General features: G+C 41.7%; 1 protein-coding gene across 6 annotated transcripts in view; it reads right to left on the bottom strand.

Moving 5' to 3' along the window:
* The window catches only part of LOC129718238 (acetylcholine receptor subunit alpha-like), a 75,127-nt gene extending 64,898 nt beyond the window's left edge, over nucleotides 1-10,229 (bottom strand). For 4 of the 6 annotated variants that reach the window (XM_055668809.1, XM_055668811.1, XM_055668814.1 and 1 more), the window contains exon 1: nucleotides 9,992-10,228. The gene's annotated coding sequence lies outside the window, so the exon portion shown is untranslated. Of the gene's footprint in view, nucleotides 1-9,991 lie in introns of all 6 variants that reach the window. The other 2 variants (XM_055668812.1, XM_055668810.1) reach the window with 1 other exon arrangement.
* Between the last annotated feature and the right edge of the window lie 12,109 nt (nucleotides 10,230-22,338).

The following is a 22,338-nucleotide window of genomic DNA, read 5'->3' on the forward strand; positions in this document are numbered from 1 at the left end:
TTTCGTCCGCCATGGCGGATGTTCCTTCCTTCCATGGGAAATTTATCCAACTCAATTATCTGTCATAGTTTTTTTTTCATCACCATCTGAAATACTTTTTTCTCACCATCTGAAAAAAAATTTTTTTTAACCGCAAACGTTAGCTGTCAAATTATCGATACTTATCGATAATATCGATAAAAGCCCCGGAATTATCGATTGTTATCGATGTATGTTTTGGGCGATATTTCCCATCACTAGTAGAGAGAGATGCCAGATATACAGACAAATCTGTATTATACAGACTTTCTGTGTTGCGATACAGACACGCATAAGCCTACAGATTTTATACAGACATTTAGTATAATACAGATATTACACAGATATCTGATATTCTACATAATGGTTTTACCAGTATACACAAAAAAACAAACACAAAAACCAAAAGTCACTGTAGCCGTTGCTGGAAAAAGTGAACTAGGAACTGAACACTTTGCTGAACATATTAATCTTGCGTTTTTGAGAGTGAAATCATGACAACGGGAATCGAGTCAGGCTATCGGGGTTTTTATCGGCCCCGTGGGCACTGATCTGCTTGTTTCGCCCCCAGTAACAAACAGCTGATTGTCTCGATCGATTGCCATGCAGGTTATATTGGTGAAAAGACCGTTTGTTCTATTCGGAGCAGAATCCAACGTTGAAGAATTGCTTAAAATGTCCCAAACCTTGAAGGTACTATTTTTATAACCGCGAGACTTCTGCCATCATGTATCAGTTTAGCTACATTACGACGAACGACGATTTTTATCACGGGAAAGACTCTTACTTCTATGTGTTACTTAGATTTAAAAGATAAATTAGTTATCGATTAATCGACCAACTATGATAGACTCGAAAAAGAACAATCAAAACAAGCAATAAAACAAAACAATCTGACAGGTCGACAAATAATTAGGTATCAATGTATCGGTAACTTTTTTTCGCAGCGGTATACAGACTTATACAGACATTTTTATGGATTATACAGACTTACCAAAAAAAAGTCTGGCATCTCTGCTAGTAGAGAACCCACTTCACCGTCAAAACAAAACAACGCAGTGTGAGTTTTCGTGTCAATTTGGTTTTGAGTGAAAACTTTCTAATTGTTTACTAAAATGTTGCGAGCGTGTAATGATGACATTTCCATCTGCATTTAGTACTTTGAGTTTTCGTTTAACTGGCAGCGGTGTTGATTTCGTGCTTTGTTTCAAAATTTAATGCTAATTTTTTGAAAATGTCAAAAAGAAAGTGTCATTTCAACGATGAATTGCGACGGAAGTACCCTTGTTTCGCAGGAGAACGTAATGATCATGAGGCTAAGCGCTGCGTATGTGATTTATACGTATTGTTGGCTAATAGTGGTATTTATAATTTGTCTCAATTGAAACCGAAGTTTGAATATTTAACAGGCATCAGAAGATTTGGGCTGCAGAGGAAACTCCTGCGTTTCATACTTTAACGCATCATTACAGTTTCAAATCCATGGATTTTACTCCAGCAATATTAGCATGATTTTTGATGACTCAGAAACCGCTGAAAAAATCTCCTGTGCTCGTACAAAAACCGAGGCCATCATCTCTGGAGTATTTTCATCGCACATTGAGTTACTTTGAAGGAACTTTCGAATTCCTCCGTTCATCAGTGTTAGTACGGATGGGAGTAATCACGGGAACATCAAATTAATTCCAATCGTCGTACAGTATTTTGACTTATCGAAAGGTGGCATCCAAGTGTGGATTCTGAATCTTTATAAAGTGTCCAATGAAATAGTTTGTACAATTGCTGGAGTTATAGGAAATGTGATTAAAAAGAACAATTTGCAAGCAAAATTGGTAAATGTCCCTGCGTAAAAGTAATATCTCCTGTCACGAGACCAGCCGCCTGAAATTTTTCACAATTTCTTCAGCGATTCAATAACTGAGTGTTACCTGCTGTTGACGCACTCACTAATGTCGCCATTCAGTGAATAGATAAAATTTCTTCAGAGTAGAGGTACTGCGAACAATTGATTAAGTACCTAATGATTCTCTCGACGAAATAATCAGAGCTAAGTTTTTACCTCTGACAATCAAAGCAACACTCGCCAAGTTACACAAGGAAGGCGAACAAAAATGCACAGAGTTTGAAGGCATGGCCCTGGAAATTTATCGAGCTACAAAATACTACTTGCAGAAATGAACGGAAACTCTAGAAGAATTCAGGGTATTGACCTACGAAACTGAATATGTATTGTTTACAGGTATTCCAATGGTTGTACTTCAAATGTGTGCCGATAGAGTACGAAGATGTTGAGAAAACTGTCAGATATCTCAAGGAGAGGAATATTTCCTTTCGATTCCGGGACATAATGCTCACTGCGAGCGAATTGCGAGCGAATGAGGTGCTTATTACGGGGGTCACTTCACGGTGAAATCAGAGTGAAGTGAATAAAGTCCCATTACGGGACTCACGTAAGTGAGAAAATAGTCGCATAGTGACATCTGCCGTGAAATTTGGGTTATTATGAGTGTCATATCACTGAAGTGAGAACGGAAAAAGCGACGTTTCGCGTAGAATTATTTCACGACCATTTTGAACGGTGAAATGATTTCACGTAGATGTGGAAAGTTTAAAAATCGAATGAGTTGTGATCAAATAAAAATTTATATGGGATTTATTGTTCAGTAACAAGACGAATAATTTATTAAAAAAAAATCACCTCTTTGGGACTTAAAAATGTTTAAGCTGCGGCCAATAGAACATATGGGGAAGCTAGTCCGTTCAGAAGTGTGTCGGGTCGAAAAAGGAACATCGTACGGATTAAGAGAGAGAATTTTTCGATATTCTACTTGCTTGCTTAATAGAGTTAGTTCTGTAATGCGTCGAAAAAAGTTACCGAGTTTATGAAGCAACAAAATAGTTATTTTGTTCATTGTAGGCCGCGGAAGCGGCTGGTGTTCACTGGTTGCAGCAAAGACAAAAGTTGCGCCACATCGGGTGCTCTCAAACCTCCGCTTGGAGCTCCAGAAAATTGCAGAAAATTCGTACGGCACTAACCCTCGATGTTCTGTGGCACTTTCTGTGGACCCGGACAGTCACCGATATCAACAATTTGTTTCTTTTCGGGTTGACGAAATTCTCTCGCTCACCTGAATGCTCGCTAGCGTGGATGAATTGCGCCAAAAAGAGGAACTTGGGGTCATCATTTGACCCAGAAAACCGTTGCTACCAGCGACCATCGTTCCTATGAAAAAGAGCAGTGGTCCAATTGGGATCGTTTGCTTAAAGCGCTGGCTTATGTAAACTGGGCAGTCAGCATCTGGAAGCGAAATCTGGAGAGAGAAAGTCGACGGCAAGTCCGGGAAGATATCGTAAAGACGATGAAAACACTTTGGCGCCAAGCACAGAGTCAGGCTTATGTGGGAGATGGTACTAAACAATGGTCGCAGCGTAGATAAAAGTAGTCCACTGTATTCACTAGTTCCGTTTCTTCACGAACACGCGTCGGAACGGACCGCACCGCTACGCAACAAAATGGTTGAGAGACCATCTCATTACCTTTCTACTGATACAGTCGGTTCACCACCGGTTCCTGCATGCTAATGGAGAAATTACAACGAGCTGCGACAAGAGTTTTACATCCCGAAGCTTCGGATGTTCTCGAAGAAAGCTCCAAATCGTAACGAACGGCAAAATACGGAGGGTAAGTTACGCGTCCAGAAGCTGTACACCTAGAATTCTCATTGTCTTATCATGGTTGATGAGACTTATGTCAAGGCAGACTTCCTGCAGCTTCCGGGGCTACTGTTCTTCACTGCCCAACACAAGTTTGATGTTCCGGAGGAAATAAGGAAGGATAAACTTTCAAAATTCGCCAAGAAATCCCTAATTTGGCATACAATCTGCTCATGTGGCAAAAGAAGTGCACCGATCGTGACTACATACAGGGACTGTGAATGGGAATCTACCTCAAGGAAGCGCCTGCTTCCTCTGTTGGAACAACACGAGAAACCTACGATCTTCTGCTCGGATCTAGCTTCCCACTATTCAAATTATGTCCTGGAGTGGTACCAAGCCAACTTGGGTCACTTTCGTATCCAAGGACTTGAACTCCCCCAACGTACCGGAACTTGAATCTGAGGAAGATTAGAAGAAAAGTGGGTTTTCGTACAGAAAAAGCTGCAGCCAGATATTTACAAAACCTAATGAGTGAGGTTAAGGTGCGAGCTTACGGTCATGGCATAGAGCTTTCTGACAGCTTAGGCACGCACACTAAATGCGGGTTGTTTGCTTCATAAATGACTCTTGCTCAACTCTACCGGGGTTAAGAAAATCGAAATATGTAATCTTTCTTGAGTTGCTCGGCACTGGAAATAAAATATTCATTTTGTAAGATACTATCCGTAAACCAATAACACAACTCGCGCAGCGATTAATTGACTTTAAAGTCAGCGGAAGAAAATAAAAATTTTGCAGTCAATACAGGCATTTTGACAGCGCTTTGTTGGCCTCCTTTTCCATCCGACTTACACGGTGTACAGTGCACCAATACATGCACGATTGGAAAGGTCTATTGAAGTTGAATGAAATAAGTATGCTAAAAGCTTACTAATGGGTTATATTTGATTGTCTTGAAAGTTTGAAAAGAATCGGGAACCATACCCTTTAGCATGAAGCGCCGTGATAATCAGTATATATTTTTCTTGCTATATGTGCTATGTGAACTGAAATTGAAAAGGGATTCAAACTCCCACACGAAATGTTTATTCGAATTGAAGACAATGCAGCCGTCGAGGGGCAGGACACTTTTATCCTCTAATAAGATTTGTTCGCAAAGTTTCTCCGGTTGGCTGAACTCCCACTCTTATGACAATAACTAGAATAGCAGAACAAAGTCCACCAAAAAGCACATAAGGTTACACCCAGTTTTTTTCAACCTGACTCCGAATTTCTGCGAGTTTATCACCTCCAACCACTTCCAGGAAGGATATGTGTGATTCGGTATGTGATAAACTTTTGCTTTCCACATACGGTGCTAACTCATGAATGAAAGCAAGCATATCACTGAATCCACGTGTACTTTGTACATGAAAGTTGTTTGGTATGCGTGTGTGGTGTGTGTTTGAGATCCTGTCTGTATCCTAAACATAGTGAAAAGTGAGTGCCTAAGACCTAAGTGTTTTATCTATATAGATGAGGACAAATATCGATTCGCTTTTACTTTCTATTGTTCGAACAGGCATTGAAGAAATAGAAAATGTCTAATCCGTAGATTTTTTCTGCACTACATTCGATTTTCAAATCAAAGGTGAGCCGTTATAATTGTGACATACTGAGTTGAAACTTGTAGAAAAAACTTTATAAGATTTATCTTATGTAACATCGCAGGTTATTTTGTAGAAAGTAATCTTTTTCATGAAAGTTTCATTACATCACTTTTTCAACAACTCATTCTCTTTTATAACTACTGTTTTCGAAAAATAAAAAAAAACATGCTAAAGCTTGCAAAATTCACACCTTAACTTAATGCCACACCTGAACACAAATTTCTTCTTCAAGCTAGTCTCCACCTTTCGCACAGCAGGATTAAGATTCACACCCGATCATTCTGACACTCACAGCCTCACTAGAAAATCAAATCCTTTTGGGTCTCGTGTTACATCTTTACACCGTAAAGATGTTAGAGACATAGACAAATCATCTATCTGGTTGTGTCTACGTGCGGAGAGAGCTCTTCTGAGTGACCTGGGTTCAAACATCAGCCAAACATAAACAATAAATTCATCTTACATGAGATGATAAAGTCAGTGCCAAAAAATAGCCCTTTCCGAGTAGAACTGCGCAGATGCAGATTCGGAAGGGGGAAACGTGGTTTTGCCAAAAACCAAAACAGAGAAAATATTCATGATAACAGTTTGCTCCTGATTTCAGTCAACCGAATTTATGCTGAGAAGGTAAAACACATTTGGTTTTGTAGTATTAAGACACAAATTTATAGCAGTCCTATGACCGCAGTATGCTTTGACTTTCATTCATCTGTCCCGCGTGCGTTGTTGTGCTACTTAGTGATGGGAAATATCGCCCAAAACGTACATCGATAACAATCGATAATTCCGGGGGTTTTATCGATATTATCGATAAGTATCGATAATTTGACAGCTAACGTTTGCGGTAAATTTTTTTTTTTTCAGATGATTAAAAAAAAAAACTATTTCAGATGGTGATGAAAAAGAAACTATGACAGATAATTGAGTTGGATGAATTTCCCATGCAAGGTTATCATGTTAGCTTCCTCGCAAAAAAATATTACGTCCTTGCGTGCGGCCTTCCGGCAGTTAACCGTAACATTTGCCATGGCGGACGAAAACATGCGTGTAGCCATGTTTTTAAGCTCTTTCTCCGTTATTTTTTATTAATTCCTCCTCCGTTTTCGCGACAAAATTGTTGGAATAGATCTTGCGCTTCAAGTTTGCCCAGAAATTCTCGATGGGAAGCATGTGGGGGACATTGGGCGGATTCACCGACTTCGGTACCACATCGATATTCAGCCGCTCCATCTCCTCCTACGATCGCTTCGAGTAGTTGGCCGACGTCAAATCTGGCCAGAACACCGTCTCTTCGCGCTTATGGTATTTCTTGATGAACGACGCAACGTCTGTCAGGCACTTCGTACTATAAATTTCCCCGTTCACGGTCAGCCCGGAGCGAAAGAAGAGTAACTTTGACATCCCTTTCTCGCTGATTGTCAGCCACAGCCGCACCTTCTTGGGGAACTTGGTCTGTGAAATAAACTTTACCTCGGTGCTCACTTCCTTCGTGGGGGAGGTAAAATACGAAGAACCCTGCTAGTCGTTGCCATCCAGGGTGAGACAGGTCTAGTCGTCCATCACCACTGCCACGTCGCGATTCGCCGGGAAAATCGACTTGACCATCTTATTCAACCGCTGTCGCTGCGTCATTGCCTGCAGCTCCGAGACCAGTGGTCGGGACTGCAGCTTCTTGTATGCATGTCCATGTTCTCCAGATACTTTTTCACTGTTTTAGAGCATGCACCAACCTCTCGGCCAAGTGCACGCAGCGATTTAGCCACTTTTCCCTCGGTCTTCCTCTTCAGCATCCTTTTGGTTATCAGCAAGCTTCTTGTCACTCAGGGTCGTTGGCCGACCAGAACCGGGTTTTCTTTCGATGCTCTGATCATTGTCCAATAGTGTCAAAATGTTGTAGATGCCAGAGCCGGCATACCCGGCGTCCACAAAGTGCCGCACGATGTCTGTTTTTGACGCCATTTTGAAACCCATGAAATCGGGAATTTTTTGTCCATTTTTTTACCGCAAACGTTATTGCGGTTATAGTAACGGCCCAAACAGACTGGATACGTTTGCGTTGCGTTGGCGTCAATTTGACAGTAAATGTATGGGCTAACTGTCAAATTGCCGCAACGTATCCATTGTGTTAAGGCCTTGAATGACAAATCTTACGACACTGCGAATGAAAATTCAAACAACCGGACGAGTTAAACAGTTTGTTTTGGAAAGTCTTCGGGTTTTACGTCGGGAGTGCTTTCTACGGAGTAGTTTCAATCCGAAGTTCATTTTGAAGGTTGTATAATAAGGGAAATAATTGAAGCAGGCAAAATTCTGTCAATTTTTAAATGGCCAAAACTTCACGAAAAATGAATCAATTCAGACAAAACAGGTTTCATTTTACTGGAAAACTGTCCTAGATTCCTAGTATAACTTGAGAACTGGACGTGACCAAGGGTCACTGGAAATGTTTCAGATTTCCGGAGTGTGTGCCAAAGTGTACATTTTTGCAACGCGTAGAACTTTTTCTGACATTCTGTTTCACATAGGTTTATATGTTGTCAATAAATCAGAATTTATTTCAGGTTCATTGGTAGCCAAAGATTGAAAATTCGCCAAAGAATCATCGAGGTATGAATTTATTAGTATGGGTGTTGACTTTGGCGGTTTTTTCCCTGTTGGGTACTAATTTTCTTTGAGCTTGCAGCACTCTAGCAGAATTCAATCGAACATTGTGGGTGTGTAGGTCTTTTTAAACCAAGCAACTTTGCAAACTTGCGTTTGAAAATTTATCTGGATTAACATTTATAAAGGTCAGATTGAAAGTTGAGACCATGATAATTGTTAGTCAAAATTTCGATCATCATGTGACAAATTTCAGGAACTCATTGCTGAAAATTGCACTCTACAGGTTGGGTAAGTTCATCGAAGCAGTCCCAATTGTTTGCATGCTTTGGTTGGAAAAAAATTTCAAGAAATTAACATGTGCACCGTTTTTTGAACCCGTTTGTCCCGTTTTTATCCCGAGAAAATCTGGTCAGCCTACTTCAAAAACATAAAAAAATGAATTTAAGATCCTACTCTGAAAAAAATATAATTTTAAAAACAAAAAATGATTTTAGAAAATATCGGTGATCTCAGATTTTTTTAAATGAAGTATTTTAGATAGACAATTTAGTTGCCTAAAACGTTCTATCGTTGCAAAAATGTACACTTTGACACACACTCTTGAAATCCGAAACATTTTCGGTGTAGGATGGTCACACCAAGTTCCCAAGTAATACTAATATAATACTGTTTGCCAGTGGAATGAAACTGGTTATTAAAATTGATTCATTTTTCGTAAAGTTCTGGCCATTTAAAATTCGAGAGAATTTTTTTTATCTCAATTATTTTTTCCACCCCCTGTATAAATCGGGATACTTTTTTTGGCGCAACAATTTCGTTGATTTGGATTTTTAGTTGAACTAAAAATTGTTTGTTGGGTAACAGATACTTTAAACTTAAACAGTTCCAACAGTTAAACTAAACAATTACCAGAGAATTACCAATAGACTGCCGCTATGCATGTCCATCATATTATAAGAGTTGGCAAGCCAAAGAAAATGCATTTTATTACAATTTCATGCCATTGCTTTTTATGAGATAGTGCGAAAAGTTTGGATATTTTTTTAAAGTTCTCCAGTACTAAGTTGTCGAATTTATCTGTTCATAGGAAACTAAAAACTATAAATACCTTTTTAGTTACCATTATTTCTCAGAAACTCAGTGACATCCGGGGGGAACCTTTACACCACTCCCAACAATGCTAAATCTTGTCGAATAGCAACAAATACCCAGCGGCAAAAGTAACTCCTGGGGAAGGGTAGGTGAGGTCTCCTTCTTTTGGGTCTCCTCCAGAAACCAGCCGCACTGACTTGTGCTCCCCCTTATAATATCGATAATTATCGTTAACGTCAAAAAATTAACGATAATATCGATGTCAAGCACTTATCGATATTATCGATAAGTATCGATAAGTTTCCCATCACTAGTGCTACTAGGCAGTAAGTTACTGTATCGCAGTAAGCATTGAGATTTGTGACACGTGCTTTGATGTCTCGCACCTCATTTGACAGAAAGATGAAAAATACAATTTTTCAAATGATGTAAAAAGGAGGCATTGATGAAAATGACTAAGGATGATCCAAAAAAGAAGCACAAAATTATGACGAGTAATGTTGTTTCAATCCAAAATCGATCCGGTAAAATAATATATATTAGTCTGAGTAACCAGTCCTTGTACTGGAGCGATTGGGAGTGTCAGTTTAGCACTCTAATTTCACACCTACTTGCAGTGGACTGCAAAACCATTCGGCTCGGAGCAAATATCGATTTACTTCCACTTTCATACGCTTGCAGGAACAATGGCTAAGTTTATCGCATTATTACTGTTTTACTTGATTCCCATTTAATTTTCCACTTTTCGATGAATATAATTTTTGAAAATTTAATATTTTACATGTTTCTTTAGAAAAGAACTAGTTTTTCATAAGGTATTTATGACAATACCTTATATAGATTTTTTAAATTTTTCCCCATATAACTTTTAATGAAATTGTCACAGGACAAAATTCTCGCACAAAAAAAAAGATTAAAGCAAACCGTTTATGTTACATAATCAGCGACGAAAATTCCACAAGGAAGCTCACAATGAAAGCACCACAGCTATGCTTCGCCCATGATGGAAAACGAATTATTCCAAACTGCTAATCCACGAACTGCAAACGGTATCCGAGAAAATGTAATTTTTCACCGATTTCCAACTTAACAGACACTGATTGAACCACAAATTACTTCCAAACTAGTTTCTCCAACTGACGAACTGAGGAATAAAACTATGGACGCCCGATCCTCTTGACACGCACAGCCTCACTGAAAATCTTTCGATTTTCATTTCTCTGTCACATCGTCCATCTCCAGAGCGTCCTCCGAAGTTTGGGGGGAGGGGAGATCCTTCAGTTTGTGAGTGACAGACAGATAAAAATGAACCAAACAACAGTAATCAGGCATCATCTTAAAACAAAGAGAGAGAGAGAGAGAGAGAGAGAGAGCGATGTTTATGTTTATGCTACAACAAAGCATGTAACAAAATCCGGCTTTCTTCGATAGGGAGAATTGCGCAGGTGTCGCCCTCCATCCGCCGCCAAACCAAAACAGAGAATGTTCGGAGTTGTTACAGGAGTTAGCTCCAGTATAAACAAAAGTGTATTGCAACAATCTGTCTTAGATACATAGTAATAACCGGTATTGCAACTGTAACAGACGCTGAAGTTACAAATGAAACATACTTTGCAATAAAACATTTTTTCATTTGTAAAAGTTACCTGGGCAGGGTTTATATATATTTTAGAATTTTCTGTTGATTAACACCAGGAATTCGGACATAAAAATTGATTTTCACAATATAAACACACATTCGTATGCAGGATTCATTTCAACACCACCAATCAACCATTTAAAACAGTTCCGTTACTCAAATATTATCTGCCTCAGATCATATCGCTTGACTGAGTCGTACGTCGCATCAAAAACCACAAACATAGGCTTGATAAATTTTGTTATGTAACACCTTATTAAGCTTTAGTTCGGCCGAAATCCTCCGAATAGTAGCTTAATAAGCTGTTAATCAACAAAACTGTTTGTTAAGAAAATAACTTCTGATAGAGCACAGAATTGTGATATGAGGCTTATAAAGGTCAGAAAAGGTTAAAGGAAATTATTTCGAACTCAGTATACCTAGCAGAGTTTTCCTTATGGTACTTCTTCAGATCAAACAATGCCGTCGCTGAATTCGTCTCTACGTTCTCTGCCAATACAATCTATCGCAGCTTGGATTGTTGTAATTGGTATGATTATCGAATCTATTCGACCATCTTGTCCTTCAATATTTTCGTTCCTTGACCACATCGGAATCAGTAGGATCCTTTTCAATCGCTCCATCGGATACTACAGGGCCATGCTCATTATCACGTACTGTTTTGCAATGCATTTTTTCAAATCAACATTATTAGCGCCAAAAGGAAACATACCACACGATTTGAATCTGTTTTAAATACTGTTCTTTTTAATTCCATCGTTCATCGCGTAAATCTAATTCTGATACGGCATCCACCCAGACCTTCTTAAGAGGCCCAAATATAGCTACGTCTGCTGACTGCGTAACACGAGTAGTGTTTGGATAGAGCGGAATCAACACGATACCCAAATCCAAGCATAGTTCAGCTACCTCCGCATCCGTATGGGAGGAGTAACCATCCGCAAAGTACAGCACAGGTAATTGCACTTTATTCTTCAGAAGATATGCTTAGCTTAGCTTAGCTGAGGTAGACTGCTCGTAGTTGCACTCCGTGATTGGTCGAACCAACAAAATTGCATTAATGAACCAGATGAATGATGCTTGGGACTAGCATTACACTCTCATTGTGCAATTTTCAGTGTTTCTTAATATTTTCACCACTGACCAATAACGACACCAGCCACGACCAAAAGGCTGTAACAAATTTTTCGAACGTTGTGGAATGGGATAGCTGGAAAAATAGGTGTGACTAAACTATTTCCAGTTATACCATTCTATAACGTTCGAAAAATTTTATTTCGTATGTCGTAATACTAGTAACGAAAAATACATCTCATTCATTCTGGCTCAGAGCGATCTTCCGATAAGCCTCACATTTATTTTTAGTTCCTACAGATTTTCTCAGTTTCGTTACACGGATGTACAAAAATGATTTATTGTGAACATTCTGTCGAGCCGGACCGATAAAGCTCTCAAGGCAACGAAATAACATGTATTGTGTCGTGTTGCGCGGCTTGGAAAGAAAAAATGTTCCCCTCCTCGTGTCGCATGGAAGCAGATTGTTGCGTGTTTGATATTGCCGACGGTAGACATGAGTATGAAGGTCGAAATTCTGCTGTGATGTCTAACCATAACCGTCTTCAAGGAGTTACATCCTTGTTTTTATTTATTGCAACTACCAACAGCCATAAATAATTAGTCCTAATGGTTAATTAATATAAAATACTACGAAACAGAGAAATAAATTTGGAACGTAAAACTCGATGCGATAGACGAAAATCAAAGGCAGATGAAACTCGGTTGAAAGCTCGCTGAATACCAATGATGGCACCGTTAGCACTGTAGCTAGTGCGGCGGAAAGGAAGTTGCAGCGTAGATGACCTCCGCAAGTTTCTAGATGGCGCGTTTAGGTTGATCAAGCGGAGAAAGGCTGAGCAATCAATCCGGGATGTCAAAATGTCTGACACTACCATGGCGCGTGCTGTTTCTCGGCGAAGCTGGAGAGTATCAAGCTGGAGGAGCTGGCAGCGGTCCTCATATCGGGTATTGCGCATGGGCTGTCGCCAGGGGAGCATTCTAAGTGCGTAACGCACAAACCGGCGCTGGATGCTTTCGATGCGATGAATTGCGTTGTTGTAGTGAGGAATCCAGACAGTAGAGCAAAATTCTAGCGAAGACCGAACAAGCGAGCAGTAGAGCGTCGTTAAACATTGTATATTTCTAAAGCAACAATGAACGATATGTGTTGCTCGAAGGTGAGTTTGGAATCACGGAGAACTCCAAGATCCTTGACGCATTCCACTCTCTGTATTGGAGACCCATCCAACGTGTAATCGAAATGGAGTGGGCGGTGCTTTCTGGTAAACGTTATCACAGAGCATTTCTCGAGATTTAGTATCATGCAATTCAATTTGCACCAGCGTGCAAATAAGTTGACCTGTAGTTGAAGATGAGTGGTGTCTCTCAGTTAATGAAATGTTGTGAATTTTCTAAAACAGACTCAGTGAGCAGAACGTGCCGAACTTTTCTGTTTGAAATCGGATTTGTTTCGTATACCTATACCGCTTGTTATGTACAGTATCAACAAATCGTAATAAACATCACACTGCTGTGCATTTGCAGCAGCATCAAATCTCAGTTGCAGTTTATTAATAACCATTTATTATGCTCTTCCAAAAACATTTAGTGGCCTTGAAAAAGGCCGATTGCTGCGATTGCAATTTTCATTCAATTATTGCATAAATGCTTCATGGTCAGATATACCCGCTGCAACTGCTACGCTATTCGTAGCCATGCCACAGTTGTGGCCGCTATACGCTGCCATTGGTATCCGCTGTCCTTGCATCAGCTGGCCCAGCTGCTATCGATGCTGAGATCCGCTGCAATGAGTGCGCTATCCATTGCTACGCCAAATGGCCTGCCATCGCTGGTATCCACTGCACTGCTACTGCTGCTGCTAAGGGATGACTGATGTTGTCACTGTCTAGAACTATTATGAGCGGCTTCGGCCGAAACAGTTTCTTATATAGGCCAAATAGCATATTTTCAATTGCATGGTATATGATTCTGTCGACCGTGCTTTGGAAGCAATCATATAACGACCAATCAGAGGTCAGGTCGAGTTTTTCGTTTTGACAAGGCCTGACTATTTTCAATAGTACAATAGTTTGAATAATAAAATTACAATTATCTTCATTGGATAAATTCTGTAATAGGTAAAAAATTTAGTTCTCTATTTAGCAGAATTGCAGTCCTTGGTTTGGACTGCGTGTCACAGTAGATTAACCTACCGTTAGGAGCGTTAAGTCCGAGAACTTTGGATTCGTTGATCCACGGCTCCTGGATGAAAGCAGCCGCTAGCTGCTCTTTGGCGAATCTCCTGCAAAGAACACCCGAGGCGCCTTTTGCGTGATGGAGATTCGCTTGCAAGCAGCGAAGGCTGCTCACTTTGCAGTGAAGTTGCCGTCTTTGTCCGGATCAGAAGATGATCCTGGTATTGGCTGACGGCTGCCAACAGCGGTTTGGCTGGTTGATGGAAGTTGCTCTTCCTCACTGTTCGGCTTCGGTTGCAGCAGTCGATTGGCAACAGAAGGTCGTCGCGCACACTGTGGCGGTTTTTGACTCCGGGGGGTGCGACTTTTCGGTGGTTGATGCTTCACACTCTTGCGAGTCTTCGGCGGAACCGTCCGAGCAGCCGCCGAGGAACCGCGTTTGGGTGGTTGTGGGGCACTCCCGGAGTAGTTTCCCACGCGAACCTTTAGCCCATTCGCAGGATCGCTTTGCCTGGGTGGTGGCAGAGTACTCCCGGAGGAGTTACCCGCACGTACCTTTCCTGACATTGCGACGGAGTCTTTCCTGCCTGTGACGTTCGGCCTTCCGCTTACCTTTCGGATGCGTGCTTTGCCGAAACCGTAGTGCAGTTCATTATTTCTACTCTCAACGAGTTTGGCCGATTCTTCGTCAATATCCAGAACTAGTTCGACCAAGGTCGTTACCAATTTGCGGTTACAGACTCGACACATTTTGGTAGAGAGATGGTCGTTCTGATTCTGGAGTGAACGAAGAATCTTCTCGTCCGGAGAGTTCGCACTGTCCGCGAGGTAACCGACATACCGTCTGGCCTTCGGCAGATCCTTCATGTGGTATACACGAAGTTGTGCTCCCTCCCATGGTACGAGAGAAGGTACCTCCCTTTCCAACCATTGCACTGTGTCGTTGTCGGCACAGGCAAGTTGCAGAAAGCCATTTTTTAGATGGCAACCGTTAAACTTGGGCTTGGTGGTTGGATTTTCCTGGTCCGCAATGTGATCGAGGATGGAGGTCCGGACAGCCTGAAGCTGGTCCGTTGTGAGTAGGGAGCTGGGGTGGGTAGCAGAAGTAACCGCAAGGCTTATAGCTCCCACCATGTCCCTATATGTGGCCTTCGGGAGCGGCTTCGAACCCGATGACCCCAAACCAGTGCCGTTCCGCAGTTTTTTAGGCTGTGGACACTTAGTACTGGTGTTTGGGGACACCAAGTCGTCCGACCGCTGTCGCTTGACGGCAACTTGGTTCGATTGAGCAGGCTGCTCTGTTGTAAGGAGGGCCAGCTTCCAGGCTTCTTCGTACGAGAGACCGGAGCGAAGATTTTTGCTCAGTCACCGCCTTTGCGCATTTGAAAGTCGCTTGACAAGAGGTGCCGATGATTCGGGTTTTCCTTCGTCATCGGGCCTTGTCTGTGGACCGGGAACTAAGTCCATTTGACTTTCGTCATTCCCTTGTGGAGAAAGTAGGATTAAGGATGAAGCAGAGGGTCCTCCGTCCAGCGATTCGCTGTCGAGGTTGAAATCATCCTCATGCTCCATCTCCTCCGTTCTGTCCGGTGCGTTTGTTTTTATTGGACTACGCTCCGATGAGTTCATGGGTTCCAGCAAAGAAAGGCTGCCGGTGGCCGAATTTTGTGAAGTTTTGTCGTTCATAAAATTCCCATGAGTCGCTGGGTAAAGAAGAGTCCGCTGCATCAGTGACCCGCGTGATGCAGTAAGGGCTAATTACTGTGAAGGGTGCCCTGGTACTCCACAGGCTCCGTTAGAGGCTGAGTATTTCTTAAACGCTCAATGTGATTGACAGTTGTGCTCGTACTTTTTTCGATTCCCAGTATTCTATAAATCCGTTGCTCCGAAAAGGTGGCCCGCTATCGCCTTGCAATATTAATGGAAGTCCCCACACAACGAATATTTTGCAAAGTGCAGCACTAGTGCACCGAGCATGTGTTAGCTTCATCCCTTCCACGTGCAAATATCTGGAGTAAATATCGACACACATCAATACGTTCCCAGAACCACATTCTGAGGTTAAAAAAAACCTATCTGGAGGACTTCTCAAGGGCAATTGGGAAGCTGGCAAATTGATAGTGGTATGGGCAGGTTTTTTTTTTTTGAGATATCACTAAATAGGTTCCACATCGAACTACAAAATTTTCGGCCTCTTTAGGACACCAAAAATACTCACGGAGAATACCCTCAGGCTCCGTAGCCAATATGTTCTTCATGGGCAATTTTCAGCACCCTTTTCCTGGGCCTTTAGGGATGAGATGATTTTTCAGTACTAAAGGCCCAAACATTTTCAAGTTCTTCGACTGGGATTCGAAACGCATAAGCTCGTCTGGCTATCTTTCCGTTTTCAGCGCTAGTTTCATTTCACCAATCTCATCATCGTGTTCAGCAGCTAGTTGAATTTTGGCCCAAAAAATACTCATAATACCCGCGTCAAGAGCATAAAGCATATGTTTATCATTATCCTCGTCAAACTGCTCATCAACTTGTGACCTAGGAATGAGTTCAGACAAAGCATCCACAACGTTACGGTCTCCAGGGATACTTTCAATACGAAAACGGCAAGGAAGAAGCCACGGTCCTCATGCTTTAGCTTGTCTTGTGTAAGCCTCCAAAAATATATTCGTTAGCTTCCGAATCCGTTCTGACAAAAAAATTTTTTACTTGTTAGATATTAAGTGAACCGTTCGCCACCCCATACAATGGCCAGAGCTTCCTTTTGTGTTTGAGGACTCCGCTATTGTTGTCCGCTATGATAAGAGGATCACTATTGGAGTTACACCGCACAACAACTGCTTCTACCCCGATTGACGATACAAAGCGAAGCTACATTCCGATTCGGAATTTGACTTTGTTTTTAATACACAGACTTCGCAGCCGACTGTTTAGTGTACAGGACAATTGCGGGGCTATACTACGATCCAACTTACACTAAAGGCCTAAACACAATGGATACGTTGGGGCTGCGTTTGCGGCAATTTGACAGTTAGCTTACATTTTCTGTCAAAAGAACGTCAACGCAATGCAAACGTATCCATTGTGTTTGGGCCCGTACAGTCTGTCCCAAGCCGAGACTCGAACCTACGACGACTGGCTTGTTAGGCCAGCATCGTGCCTCGAGATCATCTGTGAGGATCTCTATTGGAGTTATGCCGCACAAGAACTGCTTCTACCCCGATTGATGATGCATAAACGTTATTAATGGAGGTTACCCTACACACTAATGTGATAGCTAACTTTTTGGGTTGCGCTATTTGTCCGGCAGGCCCTATTTTACAGGACGGCAAAGTACTTCTCTTGGATTTCGGACTCTTGCTAGAACACTGAAAAAAAAACCAAAAAAATACACCAAAAACTGACGATTAATCTTTGAAGCTACTCATTCAGCTAGCGTTATCCAGGAGCTGCAACGATGGTCTTCAGCGGAAGGGTATCTTCTTTACTGATCCTTATAACTTAGCCGGAAGTAGTCATTAGCGCAGCTTACCCTATCCGGCAAACAAAAACCAGAGTTTAAAATATCAGAGATTGTATTTTTTTTCACAGGTAGAGCTCTTATGCCTTCCCGCATAATCAATAACCATAAAACGTGCCTAACAACTAGTTCGGGATATAGTCCCGACTGTATGAGGTATCGTTAAACCATATGGATTATCATCCGTTAATGGTTATTGATTATGCGGGTTGCCGTCTATTCGGCAGCAGACGGTGCTCTGAGCTTTCAATTTACAACTGTTTTTTTTTTTTCAGTGCATACGACTTCAAAATAAACAAGATTTCAAAACAAAAATTCTTACTCATCTTGCCCAGAATTATCTCCTCACTGCTTTCTCCACTATCCCGGTTAGTAGGGTTGCTGATATTTTATCGATATTTGATATTATCGATATTTGCCTTTCACGATATTGATATTTTTGAACGATATTGGAGCACTTGATATTATCGATATTTCGATATTGGGACTCGATATTGCTGTCCGATATTCTCGGTTGCCATCAGGGGAGTGCTGCCGTCGAAATTTTGCCTACCAATCATAAATTCATCATGGCATCAAAATTGAATTTAAATGCTTACTCTGTCGGAATCTGAGAGAGGAAATGTCTCAACTTCTAATTTACTTGACGAAATTTTCTCGTCGACCAGTGTGGAAAATACTGTTAGATCTTCCCAGCCTTTTAAATCTGCAGGTGTTGACGGAGTGTTTCCAGCGTTACTTCAAAAAGGTGAGGCAACTCTGATACCGTTACTAACCAAGATTTTTAAAGCCAGTTTAAGATTTAACTACATTCCATCGAAATGGAGGGCAGTACGGGTTATCTTTATACCAAAAACGGGAAACAGAGATAGAAATAACCCCAAATCTTTTAGACCCATAAGCTTGTCTTCGAGCCTACTGAAGACAATGGAAAAAGTACTAAAGGAATATCTATATGCAACAAACATGCAACGACCTACTCTTACATGGAAAAAGCGATGAAGAAGAGGATGTTCCACACGTGCATAGTCAACTGGATTCATACCATGCTTGCACAAAGAATAATCTCTTCGGAGCTAGGGGGAACATCTATAACTGTAAGAGCCACGAAAGGATGCCCTCAAGGTGGAGTACTTTCACCACTCCTGTGGTCTCAAGTTGTGGATGACCTTCTCTGCAGCTTAGAAGATAAAGGTTTTGAAGTTGAAGGCTTCGCAGACGACATTGTCATTATGGTAGGAGGAAAGTTTGACAATGTTGTCTCGGAAAGAATGCAACTTGCGTTAAACGTAACTTATCTCTGGTGTAAAAAAGAGGGTCTGAACATCAACCCGGCAAAAGTAACAACAGTACCTTTCACTAAAAAGGGGAAACTTAACCTAATGCCTCTTAAGCTTGAGGAAAGTTCTATCCAGTTTAGCGAAAGGGTTAAATTTTTAGGATTAACTCTAGATGCGAAACTTGACTGGAACGCCCATCTCGACATTGCAGTAAGCAAAGCGGTCAGTGCGTTCTGGTTATGTTCAAAAACGGTTGGTAGGAAATGGGGCCTAAGACCAAAAATGGTCAGATGGATCTACACATCCATCATACTACCGAAAATAACATACGCTTCTTTAGTGTGGTGGCCTAAAACAAAAGAGGCTACTGCAAGAACAAAGCTAGCAAAGCTTCAGAGACTGGCCTGTATTGCCATAACTGGAGCAATGCGCAGCACTCCATCGAGAGCGCTGGATGCAATTCTTCACCTGCTGCCTCTGCACGAATTTGTGCAGTTAGAAGCGGAAAGGAGCGCCTTGCGGCTCAAACGTCTTAAAGAGATCTTACCTGGTGATCTGGTTGGTCATCTGAGTATTTTGCATCACTTTAAAAGAGGGCCTTTGTTGAGTATGTGCGGAGACTGGATGAAACCTTTGGACAACTACGACATTCCCTACAAATTGCGTGAAACATCGCGCTCCGACTGGGAGTGCGGAGTTAACTTGTCCGTCAGGGGTCAACGATATTCTTCACGGACGGCTCAAAAATCGGTTCGAAAACTGGAACGGGAATCTTCGGTCCTGGTGTACAGATATCAGTGGCAATGGGCAACTGGCCTACTGAATTCCAAGCGGAGATTTACGCTATAATCGAATGTGTCAACGTTTGTCTGAAGAGAAACTACAAACATGCGAATATTCTCATTTTCTCTGATAGTCGAGCGGCACTAAAGGCTCTTTGTGCTCACAAGTGTACGTCAAAAATAGTGTGGGAGTGCGTTCTCTCACTACGGAGGCTGTGTCGTATGAACTCTGTTAATTTGTACTGGGTTCCCGGGCACAGCGGCATAGACGGCAATGAAAAAGCAGACGAACTGGCCAAACAGGGCTCCAACTCGCAATTAGTTGGTCCGGAACCTTTTTGCGGTATCTCAAAATGCACTATAAAAATGGAACTTAAATACTGGGAAGAGCAACGGGTGACAGCCAACTGGAGGGCTGTCAGAGGGTGTCACCAGTCGAAAAGGGTAATTACGCCAAACGGGAAAATTACTAAAAAGCTCCTAGAGCTCAACAAGTGGGCTCTTTCTACCTACACAGGACTAATAACTGGGCACTGACCGAGTAAGTATCATTTAAAGAACATTGGTCGAGTTCAGGATGACACTTGTCGCTTCTGTAATATGGAAAGCGAAACCTCGGAACATCTACTATGCAGCTACGGTGCATAAACATGAGCAGAATCAAATTTCTAAGCAAGGGCTGCTTGCAACCGGGTGAGATCTGGTCTGCCAATCCTGGTAAAGTAGTTGGCTTTATTAAGCACATTCTACCTGACTGGGAGCGCGCCGAGGCAACCGGACATTCACTCGATCAATAGTGGGTGTCTGGTTTTCTACATGGTACGTATAGTAATGGGGATATACTACAATAGTTCAAAATAATGGACGCAACAGTCTAGTTCCACTACAAAAAAAAGGACGTTTACTCTATTTCAGCTATTTTAGGGCAAATCAACTAAAAAGTATGGGTACCAGAATTGTTGGTACTAGAATCAATAAGTGATAGATGGAAAATGTGAGCAGTTCGACAGAAATATGGTTGCCATATCTCCATTTTTATTGACAGCATGCTTAGAGCGAATTTCCAGAAATTTGGGTGTGGAACTTCTCGGGGCAATAACCACCACATTAAACCGATCAAATGCGATGCCTTGGTGTTGCATTGGGATGGCAGAATCGATGAATTTCAGTAAAAAATCGGTGTTACATAAGCGATAACATGAATGTTCAGGTAGGATGCTTCAGTAACTGGCTGGTGATTAGTGAATGGATCAGTGACGATTAGGAGACGCGGCTCACGAAACGTCGGTTTAATCTGATTGGAAAATGCACCTTGCGTAAAGCGATCAGCAATCGGCCCGCTGTCGTAACGGACGAGATGAAATAGCAAACACTTCACCGGAATATTCAATACTAAGGCATGAAACCACATCCCTGTCACGAACGTCATCCCCATACATTTCGCTTGAAGCCGTTTTTCTCTGGCTCTCTGGCTCGATTATCCGTCAAAAGGCTGTCAGTGCTTGCGAAACAGCCGAATAAGCTCCGTCCATGCGAGATCAACTGTTGCTGCAAGTGGTGTGTAGGAATGCAAAAAGCGAAGAACGACTGTTTTGCTTTGAACGTTCTATGGATTTTGTGCGGGACACAAATGGTGATGTTCAAACATGTTTCAACACGTTCTGGATAGCCCTAAATTCAATATAGTTAGAAGCACGAAAAAAATCTGTACAGTAACACATGCGGCACAATGAACGGAGCTTATGATCATATTTTCAACACTAGCGTCATCATCATCGGCGGCGGCTTCAGGAAACAGTTGCCATGACATCGGTCTGCATGAAACATGCTGAATGCCAACGCGACCGATCGGGTGAGATTCTTGCGGTAGGTTAATGAACAACTCTACTCACGGCTGTTTATTAACCTTCGGCAAGAATCTCGCCCGATCGCTCACGTTGGCGTTCAGCTTGTTTCAGGCCTAACAGAAAGCCAACCCGGTGGCATCACTGACGTTTACGTTCAACATGAGCGAAGCCAGCATTAGCTGGATCACTGGATAAGTTTTACATGTAATTTCACAGCTGATTCATCGAAACACGAAAAAAAGCAGTGTTCATACAGTATCGGTGTTCAGTGGCAGTGTACTTTTGTATTGTTTTCGGGTGATGTATTTATTGCACGAAACGTCGAGTGCTTTGCTCGATGAAACAAAAAAAAATGCGTTCCATTATTTTAGAATGTACACAACGTTTATTCTTGCCGATTGCGAACGGCTGTGTTTCTTGCAGGCAGCTGACATCGCGCGATGATTTGAGGAATAACATTTCAACGTACGTGTAAATGAGATAGCATATCAGCGCCACTTTTGAACATTTACAAAGCTAAGCTAAGCTTTTTTTTTAAATAATTAAATTGATTTAAGCGCATAACTCTGTGCAACACTGCTGTGTGAACAAACCTTCAAAAACATAAATGAGATTAGCGCCACTGTCTTTCACGGAAGAAACAAGGCCGATGCTGAAAGCCAAACAAAAAATATACACTAAAGTCGCTTTTTACGCGGGGGTTACGTGCCACGTAAAAAAACCGCGTAAATTCCTGAATCCGCGTAAATTCCGGAATTCGCGTAAAAAACCGCGTAAATTCCGGAATCCGCGTAAAAAAACGCGTAAATTCCGGAATCCGCGTAAAAAAGCCGCGTAAAAAGCGACCTTAGTGAATAAGGAAAAATATCGATATCGGCACGCAATATCGATTTTAAAATCGATGTCGCTTTTAATATCGATAAAGCAGATATCGATATTAAATTTTTAATATCGACAACCCTACCGGTTAGCTGCGCAACTTAAACTTAAAACTTCCACTAA

The sequence above is a fragment of the Wyeomyia smithii genome, chromosome 1 (assembly GCF_029784165.1).
Source record: "Wyeomyia smithii strain HCP4-BCI-WySm-NY-G18 chromosome 1, ASM2978416v1, whole genome shotgun sequence".
In the NCBI taxonomy this organism is placed as follows: Eukaryota; Metazoa; Arthropoda; class Insecta; order Diptera; family Culicidae; genus Wyeomyia; species Wyeomyia smithii.